The sequence below is a fragment of the Bubalus kerabau genome, chromosome 17 (genome assembly GCF_029407905.1).
Source record: "Bubalus kerabau isolate K-KA32 ecotype Philippines breed swamp buffalo chromosome 17, PCC_UOA_SB_1v2, whole genome shotgun sequence".
Lineage (NCBI taxonomy): Eukaryota > Metazoa > Chordata > Mammalia > Artiodactyla > Bovidae > Bubalus > Bubalus kerabau.
In genome coordinates this window covers 63,301,646-63,324,125 of record NC_073640.1, presented here as the reverse complement: position 1 = coordinate 63,324,125, position 22,480 = coordinate 63,301,646, and the positions used below count along the sequence as shown (strand labels likewise).

The window sequence follows — 22,480 nt, the reverse complement described above, 5'->3', positions numbered from 1 at the left end:
CTCTATGTGGGAGTTGCCTTTCCTGAGTCCCTCCTGAGACACTGGCCACAGAGGACTGTCTGTTCCCCATGGTGAGGGTTTCCCTGCATGTGTGGTTGGAGCTCAGGAAGGGGGAATGTTGACTGTAGGCATTAAACAGCATGTTTTCAACTTTTAGTATCAATCTCTGCAGGATGCCTGAGAAGAAACATGGAAGAGGGGATAAAAAGTCAGGAATGGCTCTTTCTCAGGTAAGGTCATAGTCTCAGTTGATTCTCAGTCTGTCCTTCCTGAAATGCCCTTACTTGAACTCGCTAATTGTGTCTGATTCTGAAGTATCCTGTCTGACTCCTGTATGTGCACACTCACCCGGGGCCTTCCCTCAGGGCCTGTCGTCTCCGTTTAGATCCTGTCTCCCCATGACCCGGTGACCTGGCCCTTGTTGGGAGGCTCCCCTGGGCACCGGGGCTTCTCACCCATGGGTTTGAGACGGGGTCTCAGTGCTGTTGGGCAGCAGGGATTGCTTAGGGCCCATCTGGATGCACTGTCTGCTCTGTGTCAACCAGGGTAAAGAAGCTGCACGTGGACATCAGGTATTAACACTCAGAATATGTGGTAAAATCTGGAAAAGAGGCCAATAAGGGGAAATCAGTCCTGACTATTTATAGTACATTTAAAAGTAAATAAGGACCTACTTGAAAATCTTGGTGTTTGGGAATGGAATGGAAAGTTCAGAAAGAGACCACAGGGCTAGGGGGCTTTTCATTCCATCATCTATTTTTCACTATGAAATCCAAGTTCTCTGAAATTTTTTTTTCTTCTTTGTCACATGGTGCAGCTTGCAGAATCTTAGTTCCCTGAGTATGGATTGAACCTGAAACTCCTGAAATGGAAGCGTGAGGTCTTAATCACGGGACTGCCAGGGAAGTCCCCAACTTTACTAACCTTGGTTGATTGTTTTATTGTGGAATTAAGACATAAACTTTGGTTTTTGTTAGTAACTACATACCCAAAATTAACTAAGGATAAAAATCATTATTTTTTTAGAAAAATTATTTATTTAGGTGTTCTGGGTCTTTGTCACTGCTTGGTCTTTTCTCTAGTTGCCAGAAGTGGGGGCTGTTCTCTAGTCGTGGTGCATGGGATTCTGGTGGTGTCTTGTTGCAGAGCATGGGCTGTATGATGCTTGGGCTTCAGTAGTTTCAGCACGTGGGCCTAGTAGTTTGGGCTCTTGGGCGTTACAGCACAGGCTCAGTAGTTGTGTCACTTGGTCTTAGTTGCCCCGAGGCATGTGGCATTATCCTGGAGCAGAACCCGTGTCTTCCACATTTGCCTGTGGATTCTTTACCATTGCGCCAGGAGAGATACCTTCATATTATTTTTGAATATAAGTATTTTATAGGGATTGCACTCAAAGTACTCTATATATGTTTTTTATACGTATACTGCCTGCCTGTTGCTAAGTCGCTTCAGTCGTGTCCGACTCTGTGCGACCCCACAGACAGCAGCCCACCAGGCTCCCCCGTCCCTGGGATTCTCCAGGCAAGAACACTGGAGTGGGTTGCCATTTCCTTCTCCAATGCATGAAAGTGAAAAGTGAAAGTGAAGCTGCTTAGTTGTGTCCGACTCCTAGCGACCCCATGGACTGCAGCCCACCAGGCCCCTCCGTCCATGGGATTTTCCAGGCAAGAGTACTGGAGTGGGGTGCCATATGTATACTACTTTTTTTTTTTTTTTAACTAATATAGTATTAGAGTTGAGACTTCCCTGTTGGTACAGTGGATAAGAATGTGCCCGCCAATGCAGGGGATATGGGTTTGATCTCCCTGGTCCGAGAAGATTCCACATGCCCGGGAGTAACTAAGCCCATTCACCACAACTACTGAGCCCATGCTCGAGAGCCTGTGAGCCAAAACTGCAGAGCCCATGTGTTGCAACTACAGAAGCCTTGTGCCTGCAGTTCACCTACAACCTGTTCTCTGTAACAAAAGATGCCATTGCAGTGAGAAGCCCACTCACCACAACTACAGAATATCTCCCGCTCAGTGCAACTAGAAAAAGCCACACAAAGTAACAAAGACCAGCACAACCTAAATAAAGAAACAAGCTTTAAAAAAAATGTAATATTGACAAACTTAAGTACAGTTGATTCATTTTCATGGTCCCAGAGATGCTGAAATACATATGACTAAAATTGATAATGAGAAAATGATTTAAAAATGTGTCAAGAGGCAACTCTTCATTTCAGTCAATTGTGTATTTACATGTGCATGCATGGATATGCAACTCCATGGTTTTATTACAAAACATCATCTCATAAATAAGCTTTGTACTTTTTAACAGTTGAAATTATATCTTAAATATTTTATGTAGCCTTAAATTTTTTCTACCCCAGCACAGGAATGATTTAAGTAGTAATAAGATTACTGATATTGTGTGGGGGGAGGGGTTGAGGAGTGACCCTATACAATGACCTTTTATGGCCTTCCATTGCTCTTCAAATTCCTTGATGTTATTTGAGGTTTCTCAGGGAACTCTGATTGATGGACTTTTATGCTCTGTTACTTAACTGTTTGATTCCTTAGATTCAGAGGAATTCGACTTGACTTTACTCCCTCCTCTTTTAGTATAAAAGGGGACTGAGTTCTAACTTGGATAAGATGGTTTTGGGGGTACAGTCCACCATATTTTCGGTTTACTGACTTTCTGAATAAAGTCGTTATTCCTGCCCCAGCAACTTGTCTCTCAATTATTGGCCTGTTGTGTGGAGAGCAGTAGAAGCTTAGAATGTGAACTAAAGGAACAATGCGGTTTTCATCAATTTTTAAAGATGTATTGCTCTTTTTGGCCACATGATGCAAAGAGCGGACTCAATGGAAAAGACTTTGATGCTGGGAAAGATTGTGGGCAGGAGAAGAGGGCGACAGAGGATGAGATGGTTGGATGGCATTACCCACTCAATGAACAGAAGTTTGAGAAAACCCTGGGAGATAGTGAAGGACAGGGAAGCCTGGTGTGCTGCAGTTCATGGAGTTGCAAAGAGTCAGATTCAACTTAGCAACTGATCAATGAAAATTGCTCTTTTTAAAGCAATGGTTAGTAAACTTTGTCAATTTCAAAATTAAAAAAAAAAAAAAAAAAAAAAGGTACCGACGGGAGTTCCCATCACATACCTTAGTCCTCCAGTCTCAGACTGTAGGTTTTGACCTTGTGTCTCTGGAACCGAGCCATGTGGAGTTTGGCCTTCCAGCTGAATGAAGAACAAAGAGGAAAAGTTGTTATACAGGATGTCACTGTAAAATGGCACGTTTTCCCCAGGGATAGTTTTGTATTTCTTATTTTAGTTTGCAGTACAGAGAGAAATCCAGAAAAAATTTCATGTTTTCTTAAGATGGTTCAATTATTCTAATGGCAGGAAATGTTCTGCATCCAATTATCGTCCTACAGGAATTCTCTGGAGACCCAGGTTCCCAACCCCTGAATTTCCAGGAGCAGGACAGGCAAGAACCTGCTGACAAAAACATTTATTTATTTATTTATTGCACTTGAAAATATGTGATTTTCAAATACCTTTTGGTATTGATTTCTCACATAGTTTCACAGTAATAAGAGAACAGGCCCTGTATGATTTCAACACTCTATTTAGACCATGAAACTTTTGCACCTTGTTTTACATCATGTCCCTGTGTCTCCTGGTTAATAGTCTATGGGAACTTGAATAAAATTTGTATCCTGCTGTTGTGTGAAAATTGTATAAATCTTAATTATATTCAATTGGTTCACAGTTCTTTTCAGGTCTAGTATATCCTACTTTCCTGTCCATTCTATTAATTTTTGAGGGTTTAATATTGAAATTCCAACTAAAAATCTTAATTTGTCTACTTAAAAAATTGTAATATATAGTGGAACTGTCTCTAACTATTTTCAAAGCCTCATGTAAATGTGTTGTCATACTTTCGTCATTTCAAAAAATTTTAAAAAGGAAAATAAAATCTTTATTGAAATTTTTCTACTTGTTAGGAGGAAAGATCCTAGTTTCCAACATACTGGTCTACAAAGTTATAAGCTTTTGCCTTATAAGTGTAACGGGGTGACACAGCGACCTGGGAAGACCGGCCGCCTCTGCGGGCATGGCGACGGGGAGCCCCGCCACAGCAGTGCCTCTGGTCCGCGGAACCCGGCAGCTTCCTCTTCTCCACTGCGCCCAGTGCATGTTTTCCTCGCATCCGGAGGGGGAGCGCAAAGTGACCCAAATCCTCAAAATTTCCAGGAGGCTGTGGGGGAATGTATAAAATTCAAATTAAATGGGAAGAATTTAAGGAGAAGAGAACTGTCCAGCAGCCAACAGGCTCTAAAAGAAGAAATCAAAGGTATGCACGGATTGCAGATTTTTAAGTCTGTCCCCAACACTGACCATACCGTGGCTGCTTAGATGTTGCTAAAACACTGGATGAATCTTACTAACAGGGCTTCCCTTGTGGCTCAGGTGGTAAAGAATCCGCCTGCAATGCGGGAGACCTGGGTTAGATCCCTGGTTTGGGAAGATGCCACGCAGAAAGGAAATACTACCCACTCCAGTATTTTGGCCTGGAGAATTCCATGGACTGTATAGACCATGGGGTCGCAGAGTCGGATGCCACCGAGCGACTTTCACTACTACCACCGTTCTTTCCTCAACATATGACAAAAAGTTTATTTGGTCATAGACATTTCCATATCGTAATTATAGAAGAATATGCTATCTATATAGATGTTAAAGGCAACAGATTAAAAAAAAAACCATGTAATTTATGAGGCATGACAGGACTGTTAAGCACCTCCCTACCCGTTGCCCCGCCTTACTCTCGCCCTGCAGACCCGGACGCTCCTCGCCCCGCCCCTCGCCTGCAGCGATCCGCCCAGCCCCCGACCCGGAAGTTCCGCCTCGTTTTCCGCGCGTGCGCAGTTTCCTGAGGAAGCGGAAAGCCGAGAGAGAAGGTCGCTGCACGGCCCTTGCGGTGTTTTTTCCTAGTGTAACCCTAAGCGCCTGCCCTCGCCACGCCCATCTTCAGGGTCCGGCTGGTTCTGCGGCAGTAATATCCCAATACCCCGAACTCCGCCCCAAATAAACCCAGAGGCCGCCGTTTAGGTCGAGTATTCGAAATCGCTGTGAGGCTTGTCCTTGCCGTTTGGTTTTCGCCTTCGGCCCCGGAGACGCCGCCTTCCGGGATATTTTCCTGCTTAAAACTTAACCATTAGTACCTGCGCCTGTGCCTTGTAAAGTCCCCGGGAGCGAGGTGTATTCAGGCACGCCCACCTCCACCGCCTCACCCTGTCGGCCCCTGGAGGTCGCGTCGACAGCCCCGCTCCCGGAGAAGCCGATTCCTTTCCCCCGTCCTGGGATTCCGGAGAGCCCGTCCGACCCCTGAGACCCCCTCGCTCCCAGCCTCTCTGCCTTCGCGTCTCCTCAGGCCGATCGTTCTGCCCCGCAGGCCTCCCTTCCTGGTCAGTCCTTTTCCTCACCCCTGGGCTGGACGTGTGACACCCAGCGTTTTTCCGTCACGAGTCCGTCTCGTTGGAAAATGTGCTCTTTTGATAGGCGGGCGTTTCATTTACTCATCATTTCTGTAGATACGTGGGCGAGGGGCATCAGAAGAAGCAGTGACTGAGAGGGAAAGGCAAAGTCAGAAGTGGGAAAACAATGAGAGAACCGACGGGGTCGCCCAGGATGGCTGAGGCACTTGCAAAGGGATGGTAACATGAAATAGATTTCGCCCTTAAAGTAGCGGGTGGGTGAAAGAGAAATGGACCACGGCGTGAGATCTCCAGGAGTTGGAGACAACGAGACAGGGGCCCTGCGTCTGCGGTTAGAGGGCTGACAAGGGGTGATCCTAGGAGAGAAAAGGGATAGGTGTTGACAGTGCCACCCCACTCCAGTACTCTTGCCTGGAAAATCCCATGAACGGAGGAGCCTGGTAGGCTGCAGTCCATGGGGTCGCTAAGAGTCAGACACGACTGAGCGACTTCACTTTCACTTTTCACTTCCATGCATTGGAGAAGGACATGGCAACCCACTCCAGTGTTCTTGCCTGGAGAATCCCAGGGACGGGGGAGCCTGGTGGGCTGCCATCTATGGGGTTGCACAGAGTCGGACACAACTGAAGTGACTTAGCAGCAGTAGCAGAAGAGAAGAGGAGGAAATAAGCCTAGAGACCTGGAGTGCCCCAGAGTGGGAGTGTAACAGGGAGAGAAGGGGTGTGACTAGAAGGCAGAGAGGGAACAGAGTTGGAGAAAGAAAGAGACAGATGTATAGATATTTAGGACAATTAGAAGGGTGGGGGTGGGGAGAAGAGCAGCAAGAGGAGAACAAGTTGCAGAGGTGGGCAGGACAGGTGTGAGAAAAGAAATAGGAGGGCAGAAACAGCATCCCCCCCGGAGGCAGTGGACACCAAAGGACTGTTCCACAGAGTGAGGTCTTCCTGTTTTTGTGGTTGTGGCAAACGAAGAGGGGGATGTTGATTCTAAGCCTTAAGCAGCCTGTTTTCCACTTGCCAGATCAACTTCTAAAAACTTACATTGTCTGAGGAAGAAGCTGGAAAGAGGAAGAAAGGAAAGGCAACAGGAATGCCTCGTTCTCAGGTAAAATCATATTCTCAGTTGATTCTCAGTCTATCCTTCCTGAAATGCCCTTCTTTGGACTTACTAATCATCTGTGACTCTGAAGTATCCTTCCTGACGCCTGTACATGCACACTCACCAGGGAACTTCCCTCAGGGCCTGTCGTCTCCACTTAGATCCCATCACCCCATGACCCAGTGGCCTGGACCTTGTGTGGAGGGCACCATCCTGGGCAGGGCTTCACACCCACAGGTTTGAGAAGGGGTCTCAGTGCTGTTGGAGAAGGCAGTGGCACCCCACTCCAGTACTTTTGCCTGGAAAATCCCATGGACGGAGGAGCCTGGTAGGCTGCAGTCCATGGGGTCGCTAGAGTCCGGCACAACTGAGCGACTTCACTTTCACTTTTCACTTTCATGCATTGAAGAAGGAAATGGCAACCCACTCCCGTGTTCTTGCCTGGAGACTCCCAGGGACGGGGAAGCCTGGTAGGCTGCCATCTTTGGGGTCACACACAGTCGGACACGACTGAAGCGACTTAGCAGCAGCAGCAGCAGCAGCTCAGTGCTGTTGGGCAGCAGGGATTGCCTAGGGCTCTTCTGGATGTGCAGTCTGCTCTGTCAATCAGGATTAAGAAGCTGTGGGTGGAAGTCAGGTATTAACATGCACAGTACCTGGTAAAATCTGGAAGTAGACCTAAAAAGGAAAATTTGTTCTAAGGTAATTGAAGCTAAGTGAGTGAGGCACAGACTTCAAAATCTTGATTGGAAATGGGATGGAAAGTTCAGAATCAGGTATCAGTGATAGAGGGTGTGCTATTCTATCATTTGTTTGAAACTGTGACATGAATCTAAATCTCAGAGCTGGAAATTCACTTTCATTGCCTTCATTCTTCAGATTTTGTCTTTTCACGGTGTTCATTTTGTGGTTTGGCACAGAAATTTTTTACTTTTGATGCAGGTGAGGTTTCCTCTTCATTGTTTAACCCATAATTTCATCATTTGTTATGGCAACTGTCTTTTTTCCACTGGGTTTTCTTAGCATCCTTATTAGGTTTTAAATATATGCAAATGGTTGTTTCTGAACATTCTCTTCTGTTCCCTTGGTGTATAAATCCGTTTTAATGCCAGTACTACACCATCTGGATTATATTTTGATATGGCTTGAAATTTTAAAAAGGGTGGCCTTCATCTTTCTTCTTTCTACTTATTGAAGAGTATTTTTGCAGTTTGTGATCCCCTTGAGATTCTTTATGACTTCTGGCAAGTTTTTTCTATTTCTGTAAACATTTCTATTGTAAGTTTGATAATGAATTCATTAGATCTGTGGAACACTTTGGGTAACTTGCAAATTTAAAGAGTACTGAGATTTCCAGTCCATGGCTACTAGATTTATTTGTTTATTTTGGATTTCTTTTAGAAGTGGTTAAGTAGTTTTCAGTGTATATGTTTCACCTCCTTGGTGAATTATTCCTAAATATTTCATCCATTTTTAATACAATAGTAAATAAAATTGTTATGTGATTTTCTTTTGACATCGTTCATTGTGTATAGAAATGCAACTGATTTGCATGTTGACTTTTGTATCCTGATAGTTTGCTAAAATTGTTATTTGATGTGGCAGGGGTTTTTTTGTGTCTGTGTGGAGTCTTTACAATTTATACATAAAAGACCTTGTCCTCTAGGAAAGAAGGCAACTTTCTAATTTTTCACTTTGGGAAGCTTTGATTTCTTTTTCTTGTCTAATTGCTCTGGTTAGGGGTTTCAGTCCTTTGTTGAACAGTGGTGCAGAGTGCACGTCCTTCCCTTCTTCCTGATCTCAGAGGAAAAGTTTTCAGTCTTTCACCATTGAGAACAATGTTAGGTGTGCTCTTTTCATACAGGGTATATTTTACTTTGAGATACTTTATCTTTTCTAGTTTGTATATATATATTTAAAGGTTGTTGAATTTTGTAAGATGCTTTTTTTCTGTATCAATTGAGGTGGTCATCTGTTGTTTTTTCCCTTTATTCTGTTAATGTACGTATAAGTTGATTTTTGTTTGTTGAGTCCTCTTTGCCTTATATGAATAAAATTCACTTGGTCATGAATTCAGATCTTTTTAATGTGGTGTTGAAGTTGATTTGCTGGTGTTTTGTTAAGGATTTTGCATCAATATTCATCAGGGAGTATTGGATTTTATTTTTTTGTTCTTTGATCTTTTTTGGGTCAGTTTCAGAATCATGTTGGCTCTATTCAGTGAGTTTGTCAGCGTTGCATCTTCAACTCTTTGTAATATTTTTGGCAGGATTAGAGGTACTTCTTTTGTAAAGGTTTAGTATAATTTCACAGATGGCATCTGATCCTAGGTTTTTCTTAGTTTGAGGATTTTAATTACTGCTTGAATCTTTCTAGTTATAATTTGGTTCACATTTTTATTTGCTTCATGATTAAGGATTAGATAGTATGTTTCTCGGAGAAGGCAATGGCACCCCACTCCAGTACTCTTGCCTGGAAAATCCCATGGACAGAGGAGCCTGGAAGGCTGCAGTCCAAGGAGGTCGCTGAGGTTCGGACACGACTGAGCGACTTCACTTTCACTTTTCACTTTCATGCATTGGAGAAGGAAATGGCAACCCACTCCAGTGTTCTTGCCTGGAGAATCCCAGGGACGGGGGAGCCTGGTGGGCTGCCGTCTATGGGATCACACAGAGTCGGACCCGACTGAAGTGACTTAGCAGTAGCAGTAGCAGTATGTTTCTACAAATTTACCTGTTTATTTTATGATATGTATATGTAATTTGTAGGTATTATTACTTAGAAATTTTTTATTGAAGTATGTTGATTTACAATGTTCAGTTAATTTTGGGTATAGAGCAAAGTGATTCAGTTTTATTTATATATATTCTTTGACACATCCTTTACCTTATAAGCTATTACAAACTATGAAGTATAGTTCCCTGTGCTGTGTAGTAGGTCCTTGTTGGGTATCTGTTTTATACCTAGGAGTGTGTCTGTATTAATCCCAAATCCTGATTTATCCCTCCCACCTTGTACTTTGGTCACCTCTGTGTTTGTTTTCCATGTCTCTCAGTCTGTTTGTGTTTTCATAAGTTCAATTGGATCTTTTTTTATTTTAATTTCACACACAAGTGATAATTTGTCTTTCTCTGTCTGGTTTATTCACTTAGTATGATAATCTCTCAGTCAGTTCAGTTGCTCAGTCGTGTCCAACTCTTCGGGACCCCATGAACCGAAGCATGCTAGTCCTCCCTGTCCATTACCAACTCCTGGACTCCACCCAAAGCCATGTCCATCGAGTCGATGATGCCATCCAACCATCCATCCTCTGTCATCCCTTTCCCCTGCCCTCAATCTTTCCCAACATCAAGGTCTTTTCCAGTGAGTCAGCTCTTTGCATCAGGTGGCCAAAGTATTGGAGTTTCAGCTTCAACATCAGTCCTTCCAATGAACACCCAGGTCTGATCTCCTTTAAGATGGACTGGTTGGATCTCTGTGCAGTCCAAGGGACTCTCAAGAGTCTTCTCCAACACTACCATTCAAAAGCATCAATTCTTCAGCCCTCAGCTTTCTTTATGGTCCAACTCTCACTTCCATACATGACCACTGGAAAAACCATAGCCTTGATTAGACGGACCTTTGTTGGCAAAGTAATGTCTCTGCTTTTCAGTATGCTGTCTAGGTTGGTCATAACGTGATAATCTCTAGTTCCATGCATGTAGCTGCAAATGGCATTCTTTCTTTCTTTTTTGTTTAATGCAGGAGTTAATATTTCATTTGGGCTTCCCTGATAGCTCAGTTGGTAAAGAATTTACCTGCAATGCAGGAGACTTGGGTTTGATCCCTGGGTTGGGAAGATCCCCTGGAGAAGGGAAAGGCTACGCACTCCAGTATTCTGGCCTGGAAAATTTCATGGACTGTATAGTCCATGGGATCGCAAAGAGTTGGACACAACTGATATTCTTGTATATATGTACCACGTCTTCTTTATCCATTCCTCTGTTGCTGGGCATTTAGATTGTTTCCATGCCTTGCCTATTGTAAATAGTGCTGCAGTGAACATTAGGATGCACTGTTGTTTTGAATTATGGTTTTCTTCAGATAAATGCCCAGGAGTGGGTTTGCAGGATCTGAATCTTTCTTATTTAACTTTTTTGTTCTGTCAAAGCTGAATTTAGTTTGTTCTCTTTCTCCTTCCTTGAGATGTAAAAATAGTTTCCTGATTGGACTTCTTTTTCCTTTTGTGGTAACCATTTAGCCACGTGCGTGTGTTTGTGCTCTGTCATGTCTGACTTTTTGCATCCCATGGACTGTAGCCCATCCGGCTCTTCTCTTCATGGGATTTCCCAAGAAAGAATACTTAAGTGAGTCGTCATTTCCTTCTCCAGGGATCTTCCCAACCCAGGGATCAAACCTGAATCTCCTGGGTCTCCTGCATTGGCAAGCATGTTGTTTACCACTGAACCACCTGAGAAGTTTCTTAGCCATGTAGACTTCTCTTATTATAGCCTTCATTGAATGTTATAAGTTCTGGAATGTTGTACTTTGAGTTTCATGTAGATGTTTAAAAATTTTCCTGATTTCTTTGAGCCATAAGTGTCCTTGCTTAGCTTCTTGACTTAAAGTATTCAAACACTTTCAGTCAGTGCTATTTCTCTTATTATCATAATTGATGATTTTGATTTTTCTTTAAAGCCATTGCTGGACTTTGTCATCTCTGAAGCCACCACTCAGAGTGTAACTCATTTAGGTATTGAATATCTCTCAATGTGTAGAACATAGTATCTGACACTTCTGCATAGACAACCTTTTGTTATTAGCTATTTTTCATGAATTCGTCACAAAAAGTGAAAAATACATATTTATTGGAAGATATAGAAATCTTTTATGAAAATGCATAAGAATTTAAGGGACACAATGTGTGTTAGTCTCTCTGCTTAGTTGTGTTCAATTCTTTGTTACCCCATGGACTGTAGCCCACCAGTTCCTCTGTCCATGAAATTCTCTGGGCAAGAATATTGGAATGGGTAGCCATTCCCTTCTCCAGGAGATCTTCCTGACCCAGGGATTGAAGCCAGGTACTGCAGGTAGTTTCTTTACCTTCTGAGCCACCAGGGAAGCCCTCCAAATACCTTAACACAACTCTTTCAGAACATATCCAAATCAGTCCTTACCCCTCTCATTATCTTTTCAGCTGTATGAAGATAAGAACTCTTATTATGATCCATTGGTGAAATATATTCTCATTTCAGGGATGGTTAACCTTCAAGGATGATCAGATTCTCTCAGGAGAAGTGGGAATGCCTGGACCCTGTTCAGAGGGCCTTGTACAGGGACATGATGCTGGAGACCTAGAAAAACTTGCTCTCCCTGGGTGAGGATAGCTTCTCTTTGGACGTTTGGATCTCCCCTTGAATATTTTGCATTTTCCCTATGTGTCTCTTGGGAGGCCTGATTTCATTGCATGATCTTAGAGCCCTGTTGACACAGACATGATGTGGCATCACGAATTTAAAATGACCCTTTCTTCCAATGATTTGCCCATTTCATGTTACATCAGAGGTTTTCCCAGAGCTTAATTATGTATAAAACTGAATGCCAAATTTTAAGATATCCAATTTTCTGTTTTGTGTCCTTTACTTTTGACTCACTATTTCTTGGAAGGGTGTTAGATAAATATATTACATTCTTCCCTGTGTATTTAGAAGGAGGCAAAGCAGTGAAAAAATTTGTGGAATATTTTTCCAGACCTACCTGTACTGTTCTCACTCCTCAGCTGAACAAAGCTGTGATTTTGGGAAAAAAACGCAGCACTTTACATTTCTTTGTTCTGATAAGCAGGATTTTCTATTTCTGATCTAAACATCATCTCCATATTGGAGCAAGAGAAAGAACCTAGTATTGTGATGAGTGGTGTGAAGATAGCAAAACAAAACAAAACAAACCCCCAAATGGACAGGAATGTATTAAAAGTGTGAACAGAGATCAGATCTCAGGACAGAGAGGAAAGCACAACATTAAAAATGGTTGGAAACCTCTTGTAATGGTACATAGAGATGATAGCTTATGGTGAACGATGTCATATTTGTGATCTCTGAAGAAGATATAGCTTTGGGACCAGGGACCAGGCTTGATCACTCAAGAGCTTTTGTGTAGAAGAGTTTTATTAAAATATGAAAGGGGACAGAGAAAGCTTCTGACATAGACATCAGAAGGGGGATGGAGAATGCCCCGCCTCACTAGTCTTAGCAAGGGAGCTATATACTTTTTCAATTAGTTATTACAGTAAGTCAAAAGAATGTCTCAAGGTTGTAAGGGTCTTACCAGGCCCACTCCCACAATTTACATTTTAAGATGACAGGATTAGTCAGAAGGTTCTCAAGAAGGAGAAACCTGTCCTCAAGTAGGATACATTGTTGTTATATAATCTTAGTACAGAGTTTAAGCTGAGTTGTTTTGTTGTGTAATCATCAGCTCTGGGCTTAAAGAAGAAAACATTTGTCCTTTTCTCCTTCTTGAGAATTCCAGACCCCTATCTATCCTCCTCGAGAGCCCCAGACCCCTTTCTCCTCCTCGGGTACCCCGGACTTATCAACCTACCTAGGAATTGACTCTCTCAGATCTTTGGCAGAGAGAAGTTTGTTTATTAAACTCCCAGAGGAAGCTTAACCTTTCCCCGAGTTCTCAGCCTGTCCTTCAACATGTATCATGTATTCTTTCACCCTCCAGTGGTGCTGCAGCTCCGTCAGACACAAAGGCAAGGTTTGTATCCACAACACTCGCCATCTCCCTGCTGTGAGCTGGTTGGTCTTGAGCGTGAGGAGCATGACGTGGGTTGCCTTACTGGGGTGTCTTGCCCCCTCTTCTCTTTGTGGGCTTGGATCTATTGGCTACACAGTTCTTAATCCATATAGATCAGAGCTGATGCCCCTAGTGTCTAACCCCTGATCCTGTGCTGCTTTCATCACAGTTGTCATATTTGGAAGATAGAATCGGAAAATGGGAAAATACTGGCTGCTCTTTAATTTTATCTGGCACCTCAGAACCTGTATGGAACTGTCTCAGTCCCTGTCTGCCTCTTGAGATCCCTCAGCCATTTCTGCTGTTCTCCTTTTGCTGCCATACATGTCAGAATGTGTGGAATAGCCTAGTGGATTGGATCTTCTGTGCCTCTTACTTAGGAAAACTATAAGGACAGCAGTCCAGCAAAGGGAAAATGTGTAAATCTTTCAGGCTCTTAGATCGGCATCTCTGGGTGGACCAAATAGTCGCATCTCAAGGTCTTATGATATGAGACCCCCACATTTTGTAGTTTTCCGCTCTTGTACTGGTCTATCTAGTCTGGGAGTGTAGACTCTTCCTGACTTTGCTTTCTCCTTAGTTTGTGTAATTTTTCCTTTTAAATTTGATTTTGAAGTATGTGGTTCTAGAGTCTGAAGTCATGTCCAGTTTCTTTGCTGTGGTAGTCTGCCTGTGTTTAAGGGGCAGCTCCTCATGGACTCTCTGTGGTGTGGGTTTACTGGGTAAGAGAAAATTTTTAAAGGAGAATACTTTCCCTTATTGGTTGTAATATTTTCCTGCTGCATACAGAATTACCACTTGAAGCTACTAAGTATAGTGGTCAGCGTGTTCTGTGATATGAGAAAGCATCTGAAGACCTTGACCTGTACATCTTTTTCTGGCTTTGAGTGATGTCAGAAAAGCCTGCGTGAAGGGCACTGTGATAGTGTTGTTCACGTGTACTATCACCATGCCCTCTGAGCCTCACCAAGAGGTGTAGGAACTTCTCCTGACAAGGGTATTGTCCAGGTTCACACCCTCATATTTGTGAGGCTGTTGACTAAACTGTTGCTGATGCTGCATGCTTGTCACCTGGGTGCTATTGATCATTCTGCCTCCACATTTAATTTTGTAGTAACTTAATGACAGAGCTTATGTAGCAGCGTGATAACTTTAGTGATAAACCATCATTTGTTTTTTTTCAAGGCGTTGCTACTTTCCTTTTTTTATATTTTTATGCATTATAAATGAATGTCTTTTTATTTTTATCATTAAGTTTCTATTTTATGTTACTCTTTGTGTTTTATTTGCAATATGTGGGATGGTTGGTTAAGAAAGCTCCCCCACCCCTATGGTGGAATTGGTGATCAGTACTTTTTAGAGTTCTTTATGTATTCTTGATGTGAAGCTATTATTGAATATATGCTTGGCAAATATTTTGTATTATAGTGTACATTGTTTTTCACTCTGCTGAGGATGGATTAGTGCACAATACTTGATAATTAGGATGTGTCCAATTTATCTTTTAATTTTGTTGGCATGAGCTTTTGTTGTTGTATCTGATAAATCATTGGTGAGTCCACTGTCAAGAATCATTTTTTGTTCATTTACTTATAGGAGCTTTATACACTAGCGACTGAAGTTTAGGTCTTTGAAGCATTTTGAGTTAATTTTTGTGTATAGTGTATAATAATGCTCCCACTAAATTCTATATGTGAATATCCAGTTTTCACAGCACCTTTGTTCCATAGATTGCCCTTGCCCCATTATTTGGTCTGGACACTATTGTGGAACATCATGTGACCTTACACAAAAAAGTATTTTTCTGAATCTGTTGTGTTCCTCAGGTGTCTGTCTTTATATTGGTACCATACTGCTTTGATTAGTGTAGTGTTGGATTCAGTTTTGAAATAAAGAAATATGAGATGTCTGACTTTGCTTTCTAGTTTGTTTTTGCTGTTCATTGTCTTCTGTGATTCCATAGGAATTGTAGGATTGATTCATCTGTTTCTTAAGAAAAGCAGAGTTTGGATTTCACTAAGGATTGTTTTGAATCTTTTGTTAACTTTGACTAGTCCTGACATCTTGACAATATCAGCTTCACAATATCTGTGAAGCATGGGGTGTTACATTTATTTGTGTCTTCTCTAATATTTTGCAGAAGTCATTAGTTTGCAGTATAAAAATTCTTCCCTTCTTGTATAATGTTATGATGAAGTATTCTTTTTTAATTTTCTTGTCAGTTGAATTACTTTGATTGTTCATTTTTAAAGTTTAGAAACCCAATTGGGTTTGCATGTTGATATTGTATCTTGTAATTGCTTTGAAGTCTTTCATTATTTCTATATATATATTTTTACTTGTTAATGTTGCAAAATGCCTATTATGGGTATGTTATCTTGTAGGACATATTTAGAAAGATATTTTGTTTCATAAAAACTGTAGTATTGAATTTTTTTCTCTATGGTATATATATTACAGATCTAAATAGCAACATATTATTAGATAAACTCATTTTGGGTTCTTTAGCATTACAATATATTGTGTGTTCATTAGCATTTATTTGTGTACAGTAAGTGTGGAGAATATATCTATAGTAGAATACATTTTTCTCCTCAATTATGAGACTGCAGTATGTTTACTGTTAATTGGTACATGCATGGAAGTCATGGTGCAAAAATAGTGTTTTTGTGTGAGCTGACATGTTTTTCTAGTATATGTGTTTTTGTCATAGGCTGTTTGCAAGTATTCTTCCCTAAAATCAATTTGAATTATCTTTTACAACTCTTATTTTTAATAAACAAGTTTATTGCTCTAGTGTTTCTCAGAATTTTAAGATCATATTTGGAAAGTTTCAAAATTTTTCGAAAATGAAAAATATTACATAGTTGGGAAAAGTTTTATAACTGTGATAGATGTATTACTTTTGGTGTAATAGACACTGAGACACTTATTGACAAATTTTAGTGAATAGATTCTTTATGTCTTATAGATCTATCTATCTGATACATGTGGTCAACCAATTACAACTCAAAGCAGACAGTGATACAGGAGAAGTATTCCAAACAGTGATCTTGGGAAGACCTAAAAGTCATGAAATCAAACATCTTTACCTCAGGGAACTCCAGGAAGACATGTATGACTTTGAGTGTTGTTGGAGAAGTGGTGGAAGAAATAACAAAGGAACGCCTATAACTCATGATGGAATTCTCACTGATGGCAGAGGTCAACAGTGAAGAAGGGATGTGGAAATCAAGCCCTTTGTAAATAGGCTTGGATTAAACCTGCAGGATAAATTGCAGATATTTCAAACTGATGGGATAATTTCTGAATGTAATGAAGTTACGAGGTCTGTCAACAGTAGTTTGTTACCTTCACCACTTCAAGGAATACCTCCTGGTGTCCAAACTAACCTTTCTAATATATTTGGGAATGATTTTTTGCATCCTTTATTACTGACACAAGATCCAACAGCATACCGGGAAAGAGCTTCCAAGTATATTGAGTGTAGGAAAACCTTTAGTCATGTCTCAGCTCTCAGGAATCATCAGATAATTTATTCAGATGAGATATTACATAAGTGTGACATATGTGTCAAGGTCTTCAGTACAAATTTACACCTTGCAGTTCATCAGAGAATTCATAAGGAAGAGAAACTTTACAAATGTGATGAATGTGGCAAGGTCTTCAGTCATAGAACAACCCTTGCAAATAATCAAAGAATTCATACCGGAGAGAAACCTTTCAAATGTAATGAGTGTGGCAGAAGCTTTAATCGCTCCTCAAATCTCTCTGCTGCTGCTGCTAAGTCACTTCAGTCGTGTTTGACTCTCTGTGACCCCATAGACGGCAGCCCACCAGGCTCTCCTGTCCCTGGGATTCTCCAGGCAAGAACACTGGAGTGGGTTGCCATGTCCTTTTCCAATGCATGAAAGTGAAAAGTGAAAGTGAAGTTGCTCAGTCGTGTCCAACTCTTAGCGACCCCATGGACTGCAGCCCACCAGGCTCCTCCATCCATGGGATTTTCCAGGCAAGCATACTGTAGCAAATCTCTCTAGGCACCAGATAATTCATATAGAATGTAAATTATATAAATGTGATGTATGTGGCAGTGTCTTTAGTTGAAAACCAAACCTCACAGATCAACAGAGAGTTCATAGTAGATAGAAGCGAAGAAAAGTGGGAGAAGGTTATAAATGTATTTTTGTGGTAAGCTGTTTAGTTAGAGTTCACACCTTTTAATTCATCAGAGAATCTGAGAGGATAACAGGCAGGAAGGCAAGGGGTCTCCAAATGGAGGAAATAGGCTGCAAGTGTCAGGCATTTTTATCTCTCTTAAGCAGCAGGAGGAAACAAACTAGTGATATTTTTTTCTTTCTCTTTATAAATTTAAATGGAGGTTTCTCTTAAAATACTGCGTTGCCATAATGACACCTGGTTTCACCTGAAGTTAACTATTCTCAAACCTTGAGTTAACCAATGCATTTTTCTTATGCAAATGTTTGTCTTAAGCTATGTTAATGTACCATGCATTTACCCCAAACTCCATCTTCAAGTCGGTTCCATCTAATGGCTCAGAATCTGCTTAATAAACCAGTATGTTATACTCAGATATTGTTCCCCTAATTTATGTAAACAAAACTAATGTATGGTAATCTGCCCTTCTACAAGATTCAAGTCAATCATTTTATGGCCCAGGATGAATTGTCTGATGCCAAGATTATCCCAAAATACATCAGTGAAAAGTGAAAGTGAAGTCGCTCAGTCGTGTCCGACTCTTCGCGACTCCATGGACTGCAGCCCACCCGGCTATGCTGTCCATGGGATTTTCCAGGCAAGAGTACTGGAGTGGGGTGCCATCACCTTCTCTGAACAGACTGCGAATGACTATATAACATCCACCTGAAGACTAGCAGGGGGGGTACTCTTTCTGTCCCCTTCTGATGCCTATGTCAGAGGCTTTCTCTATCTCCTTTATACTTGAATAAAACTTTATTACACAAATCTCTGAGCGATCAAGCCTCGTGTCTGGCCCCAGATTGAATTTTTCTCCTCCAGAGGCCAAGAATCCTGGTGTTTTTTCAGTCAGCAACAACCTTTCAAATCTCTATGGGAGAGAAACCCTACAAATGTAATCAATGTGAGAAGGACTTTAGCAAAAAGGCAACCCTTGCAAAGCATCAAAGAATTCATACTGGAGAGAAACCTTACAAATGTAACAAGTGTGGAAAAGCCTTTAGTCAAAAAGCACATCTTCAGCTTCATTGGAGAATACATACAGGAGAGGAACCTTACAAATGTAATGTGTGGCATGTGTTTCAGTCTAAAATCACACCTTACAAGTCATCAGAGAGTACATTTTGTAGAGAGACCTTTCAGATGTCTTGAGTGTTAAAAGAGCCTTTACTCAGGTCTCAAACCTCACTAAACATCAGAAAATCCACAAATGAGAGACATCATCCAAGTGTGATATATGTTGATCTTTAACTGTGAGAGTTCAAAAGAAATTATACAAATGTCATGAGTGGCAAAACTTTTGTGTGTGGAAGCCTCACGATCAGATAATTCATAGAAGAGTGGAACATTACAAATGTAGTGAGTGTCTCAGAGTACTTAGTCTGAATGCATACCTTATGATCCATATTGGAAAGAAACATTAGAAATGTAATGAGTTTGGTAAATTCTTCAGTGTACTTTCAAGCCTAACTTGCCATCAGATGATGTACAGAGGTGACAGCCCTTGAAAATATAGAGGTTGCAGTGCTTTTGGCAGTGGTTTCTTATGCTTCATGGGAATATTCACACTGGATCGAGCTCAGATGATATTGAATGTGGTCAGGCCGTTGAATATCTACTCATTCTCAAAAAGTTCATCACCAGTTCAGGAATGCGAGCAACCTTTCCTCACTGGTCCCTCTTGCACCAGTAATCAAGTTGTATGTACTGCACCAAACAGTACGAATGAACTGAATTTTGAATAGCTTTTAGGTTGTGCCTTAGACTTACCAAATACTTCATGATTTAAATTGCAGTGAATATGGCAAAGCTTCATGTTATTGTTCACTTATCACTAGATGGCAGAATATTTATCTTGAAGAGAAAGCACACAGATGTAAAGTGTGTGGCAAGGCTTTCACCCAAAGATCACAAGTTGGGAAACATACTGGAACAACACCTCCAAAAGGCAATGAGTGTGGGAAAACCTTTATGTTGAGTTCAGGCATTAGGACTTGAGGCACCTGATCATGAGAATGTTCAGTTTCTGACCATGAAGCCTAGCAATGATGAAAGCTCAGTTTATGACTCTTTGGGATGGACTGGATATGGATCCCAGGTGCCAAGTCATAGTGATGGGAGCTTCTAATCACGCTATGCCAACAAATTTGGAAAACTCAGCAGTGGCCACAGGACTGGAAAAGCTTAGTTTTCATTCCAGTCCCAAAGAAGTAGTAGCTAGTAGCTCAGTCGTGTCTGACTCTTTGCGACCCCATGGACTGTAGCCTATCAGGCTCCTCCATCCATGGGATTTTCCAGGCAAGAGTGCTGGAGTGGATTGCCATTTCCTTCTCCAGGGGAACTTCCCGACCCAGGAATCAAACCCGGGTCTCCCACATTGCAGACAGACGCTTTACCGTCTGAGGCACCAGGGAAGCCCAAAGAAAGGCAATGCCAAAGAATGCTCAAACTACTGCACAATTGCATTAATCTCACATGCTAGTAAAGTAATGCTCAAAATTCTCCAAGCCAGGCTTCAGCATTATGTGAACCGTGTATTTCCAGATGTTCCAGCTAGTTTTAGAAAAGGCAGAGGAACCAGAGATCAAATTGCCAACATCCGCTGGATCATGGAAAAAGCAAGAGAGTTCCAGAAAAACATCTATTTCTGCTTTATTGACTATGCCAAAGCCTTTGACTGTGTGGATCACAAAAAACTGTGGAAAATTCTGAAAGAGAAGGGCATACCAGACCACCTGACCTGCCTCTTGAGAAACCTGTATGCAGGTCAGGAAGCAACAGTTAGAACTGGACGTGGAACAACAGATTGGTTCCAAATAGGAAAAGGAGTACATCAAGGGTGTATATTGTCACCCTGCTTATTTAACTTATATGCAGAGTACATCATGAGAAATGCTGGGCTGGAAGAAGCACAAGCTGGAATCAAGATTGCTGGAAGAAATATCAATAACCTCAGGTATGCAGATGATACCACCCTATGGCAGAAAGTGAAGAGGAGCTAAAGAGCCTCTTGATGAAAGTGAAAGAGGAGAGTGAAAAAGTTGGCTTAAAGCTCAACATTCAGAAAACGAAGATCATGGCATCCTGTCCCATCACTTCATGGGAAATAGATGGGGAAACAGTGGAAACAGTGTCAGACTTTATTTTTGGGGGCTCCAAAATCACTGCAGATGGTGATTGCAGCCAAGAAATTAAAAGACCCTTACCCCTTGGAAGGAAAGTTATGACCGACCTATATAGCATATTAAAAGGCAGAGACATTACTTTGCCAACAAAGGTCTATCTAGGCAAGGCTATAGTTTTTCCTGTGGTCATGTATGGATGTGAGAGTTGGACTGTGAAGAAAGCTGAGCGCTGAAGAATTGATGCTTTTGAACTGTAGTGTTGGAAATGACTCTTGAGAGTCCCTTGGACTGCAAGGAGATCCAACCGTCCATTCTAAAGGAGATCAGTCCTTGGTGTTCATTGGAAGGACTGATGCTAAAGCTGAAACTCCAATACTTTGGCAACCTCATGCAAAGAGTTGACTCACTGGAAAAGACTCTGATGCTGGGAGGCATTGGGGGCAGGAGGAGAAGGGGACGATAGAGGATGAGATGGCTGGATGGCATCACTGACTTGATGGATATGAGTTTGAGTGAACTCCGGGAGTTGGTGATGGACAGGGAGGCCTGGCGTGCTGCAGTTCATGGGGTCGCAAAGAATCGGACACAACTGAGCAACTGAACTGAAGTGAATAATGAAAAGAATGCCTATAATATTTTGAATCAAACAGCCTGCTCTGAAACAAACGTTAAGTGTGGAAGTTGGCTACTAGAAGTGCATCTAAGAAGATATTGCTAAGACTGATATATTTTGACATGTGTTTTTGAAAATAACATGTAATCTGCCATTTTTGAAAGTTCTGAAAATGTTGATTAGATCCCATGATGATGGGCGTATGGAGTTTATCCATAAATCCCAAATATTCAGAAGAGTGTATTTTTCAGACTTTGTTATCCACATTTGATAGAACGTTGTTGTTCAGTTGCACAGGCATGTCCGACTCTTTGCAGCTCCATGGACTGCAGCATGCCAGGCTTCCCTGTCCTTCACCATCTCGCAGAGCTTGCTCACTCATGTCCGTTGAGTTGATGACACCATTCAAGCATCTCATTCTCTATCGTCCCCTTCTTCAGCTTTCAATCTTTCCCAGCATTGGGGTCTTTTCTAAGAGTTGACTCTTCATATCAGGTGACCAAAGTATTGGAGCTTCAGCTTCAACATCAACCCTTCCAGTGAATATTCAGGATTGATCTCCTTTAGGATTGATTGGTTTGATCTCCTTGCAGTCCAAGGGACTCTCAAGAGTGTTCTCCAATACCACGATTCAAAAGCATCAATTGTTTACCACTCAGCCTTCTTTATGGTCCAGCTCTCATATCCATACATGACTACTGGCCCATAGCTTTACTATACAGACCTTTATGGGCAAAGTAATGTCTCTCCTTTTTAATATGCTGTAGAGATTTGTCATAGCTTTAGAAAATAAAGACCTAAAATATATTAGAACTTGCAAATAGCAAGTGAAAGATTCTAATTATGTTCACACTGAACATATAATCAACTTGAAATTACATTGTGAATATTATTTAGTGTAATTTCCTAAACAAGTTTTTGGGAAAGATACTTAACAGTTAGGCTTCCCTGGTGGCTCAGACAGTAAAGAATTCGCCTGCAATGCACAAGACATGGGTTTGATCCCTCGTTGGGAAGATCCCCTGGAGGAGGGCATGGCAACCCACTCAAGTATTCTTGCCTGGAGAGTCCCACGGACAGAGGAGCCTGGCAGGCTATGGTCCATGGGGTCGCAAAGAATCTGACACAGCTTCGCGACTAAGCACTTCCTCCA

General features: G+C 41.6%; 1 long non-coding RNA gene and 1 pseudogene across 2 annotated transcripts; both read left to right on the top strand.

Moving 5' to 3' along the window:
* Positions 1-3,487: 3,487 nt before the first annotated feature.
* On the top strand, positions 3,488-4,813 carry LOC129631917 (bolA-like protein 3; annotated as a pseudogene).
* A 51-nt stretch (positions 4,814-4,864) lies between these two features.
* On the top strand, positions 4,865-18,357 carry LOC129631918 (uncharacterized). 2 transcript variants are annotated; one of them, XR_008704228.1, is made up of 4 exons: positions 4,865-5,463; positions 6,514-6,597; positions 11,826-11,947; positions 16,346-18,357. It is a non-coding gene; the product is annotated as an uncharacterized LOC129631918 (long non-coding RNA). The 2 variants fall into 2 exon arrangements; XR_008704227.1 differs by lacking the exon at positions 11,826-11,947 and having other exon boundaries at positions 4,890-5,463.
* The last annotated feature ends 4,123 nt before the right edge of the window (positions 18,358-22,480 follow it).